This window comes from Aplysia californica, unplaced genomic scaffold, assembly GCF_000002075.1.
Source record: "Aplysia californica isolate F4 #8 unplaced genomic scaffold, AplCal3.0 scaffold00560, whole genome shotgun sequence".
In the NCBI taxonomy this organism is placed as follows: domain Eukaryota; kingdom Metazoa; phylum Mollusca; class Gastropoda; order Aplysiida; family Aplysiidae; genus Aplysia; species Aplysia californica.
Window position 1 is genome coordinate 276,344 of NW_004797830.1, and position 2,989 is coordinate 279,332.

The window sequence follows — 2,989 nt, forward strand, 5'->3', positions numbered from 1 at the left end:
GACAGACAGACAGACAGACAGACAGACAGACAGACAGACAGACAGACAGACAGACGGAGGCTCAGACAGGGAGAGACAGAGACAGAGACAGAAGCAGAGGGACAGAAAGACAGAGACACAGACAGAGACTGAGACAGAGACAGAGGGGCAGACAGACAGAGACAGAGACGGAGACAGAGACAAAGGCAGAGGGACAGACAGACAGAGACAGAGACGGAGACAGAGACAGAGGGACAGACAGACAGAGACAGAGACAGAGACAGAGACAGAGGGACAGACAGACAGAGACACAGGCAGAGAAAAGACGGAGACAGGGGGGCAGATAGACAGAGACAGAGTCGGAGACAGAGTCAGAGACAGAGACAAAGACAGAGACACAGGCAGAGAAACAGACGGAGACAGAGACAGAGGGATAGACAGACAAAGACAGAGACAGAGGGACAGACAGACAGAGACAGAGACAGAGGAGCAGACAGAAACGGTGACGGAGTTAGAGACAGAAACAGAGGGACAGACGGACAGAGACAGAGACAGAGACAGAAGGACAGACAGACAGAGACAGAGACGGAGACGGAGACAGAGACAAAGGCAGAGGAGCAGACAGAAACGGTGACGGAGTTAGAGATTGAAACAGAGAGACAGACGGACAGACAGACAGAGAGGGGAAAAGTCCGACGCTGGAAAACCCCAGGTCCTCACAATAGCTGTGACATTGCACGCCAGGATTAAAGTCGCCTTATGATGAAGTGAAATAGGATAGATCTATAATGCTGCATAACAGGGCCCACCCTTTGATCAATGGCCTGAGAATGCAAGTATTAGAAAGAGAAAATCCGAACCAGTGAAGTAAATTTTTGCATTACCAGCGCGTGACGCCAATACTTACACTTTTCAGGAGGGGGGTGGGGGGATTATCTCCACTTTTTGAATTTTTGAAATTCCATTTAGTTGTGATTTTGTTTGATGTTTTCTTTTTATGTTGCTGGTAACGGGGGCAGTAGTGGATTGTTTTGCTTTGTTTTGTTTATATCTGAATGTTTTTCTAAAAGCTGGAAAGAGTATTAATTTGTTTTGTTAGGGGGTTCGGATTATTTAGTCTTTTGTTTGTTTGTCTGTTTGTTTGTTTGTTTGTTTGTTTGTTTGTTTGTTTGTTTGTTTGTTTGTTTGTTTGTTTGTTTGTTTGTTTGTTTGTTGGGGGTGGGTTGTTGTTTTGTTTGGGGGTTGGGTTTTTTTGGTGGGGGGGTTTTCAGGAGGGTGGGATGGATGAGGACAGGAGTGTTGTTAGTTGTATTGTGTTATTTGTTTGTTGGTTACGTTGGGTTAAGATCGATATACTTCACTATGATTGAAAAATAGACTATTTCGAACCTTGATGTTTGACTGTGTGTGTATGTGTGCATGTGTGTGTGTGTGTGTGTGTGTGTGTGTGTGTGTGTGTGTGTGTGTGTGTGTGTGTGTTGTCCTGACCCTCAAATAGCGAAATGTCACACACCAATATCGCTACTCAAATCAACGCATTTATAAATGTAATTGAAGGAGACAGAAAAAACAAATGGTCTAAGAGTAAGACACTTTGTGATCGCTTCAGGAAAGGGTGCAAAGAACAGCTGGACTTACGTGCGATACTTCCGAGTTTGGGTTATTTGTAAAAGTTATAACTCTGATTTAAAACAATCCAGCTACGTCATGCAAATGTCATGCTGTGTAGTTTTCCCACTCCATGTACCATCATACCAAAAAATCTAATTTTGTAGCAAGATGTGATTTAGACCCTTAATGTTTCTGACCCTTTCAATTTTCGTCCATTATCTCTGTCATAATTCCTTCCCTCGTCCATTTCCCCTCCCCTTCTTTCTGCCCTTGTACATCAAGTTTTAGTATATTCTGTATAACAAAATGGTCTGTTTGTCTTAAGTTAGGCAGTTAACGTATTTTTTTTTTAAAAAGGTAAAACAAAACAAAACAGAAACCGCTCCACAACACCTGGGAACCCGGTCGTTAAGTGTCTGCAAATAAAACTGATGTAGAGAAAGCAGTTGGCCGTGTTTATGTCTCTCTGTGTGTGACAGACATCAAAAGTTGTTCCGTCAATTTGAGAATAATTTGCGCCAGTAAATACAGCTTTTCCTCCTTCTCTTCGCTCAGAAAAACCTCCATTCTTCGATCGTTATCTAGACGCGGGGCGATTTGCTCGCGGCTATAAAAACCGTTAAACGTTTTTGGTTTTATTTATTGCTGTTGTGTGCTCGCGTGTGAATACACAGAGGGTGAAAGACAGTTCCTGCGTTCGACTTGCAATGCTCCTTTGACTAGCTCTGGTTCCGTCGTTCCGCGCCTTTGCCGTATCGAGTCTTGATTGACTAGTGATTCTCCACGTCTCCGAGCTCTATTCAAGCGATCTGAAAACGTCTTTGACCCGCAGATGTGTGGGAGAAATGTTTCGGCTATGTTATCTCTATAACTAGATGGATGCTACTTTGAACTTTGTGTTTGTTCTCGGGCGTTTGACGCTAGGCAAGAAGGCCTCGGGTGTTTTTGCTTAAAGAACACAAAAAACACTTTCTGCCAGTCCCCTTCCTCGGCCGCCCCTATTCGCTAATCTCCCAGTCCATCGAATTTACGCGGATTATTATTTTGATCCTTGTTTAAAACGTTTTACATTTGTTTTGGACATGTGTGAACATTTCGAAGATTTGACTTCCCTTTACGTTTTTGTTCATGGTTCAAGGCACTCCCAGAAAGCACGCAGTAAATCTTCTATTCAGAGGTGATCGTTTTAATCCTCTACGGTTGCCTTTGACTCAGTCTCTGATGAAGACATTTTAGTGCCATATTACACTGGGTGCCCCCCGCCTTCATTTGGTAATTTCCTAATCGCCCTGCAGGGGGTGCTTTGATGAACCGGCCGACTGTCCCGCCCTCTGGTCTGACACAGTCGCAGACGACCTGGACGACCCCTAGTTAGTGCTGGCTGGTGTTGTTCTGTGTG

The 2,989-nt window shown here is 44.2% G+C and overlaps 1 protein-coding gene across 1 annotated transcript in view; it reads left to right on the top strand.

Annotated features, from left to right (window-relative positions):
* Positions 1-2,989, top strand: part of LOC101845192 (sialidase) — a 28,027-nt gene that overhangs the window by 5,141 nt on the left and 19,897 nt on the right. The window lies entirely within an intron of this gene.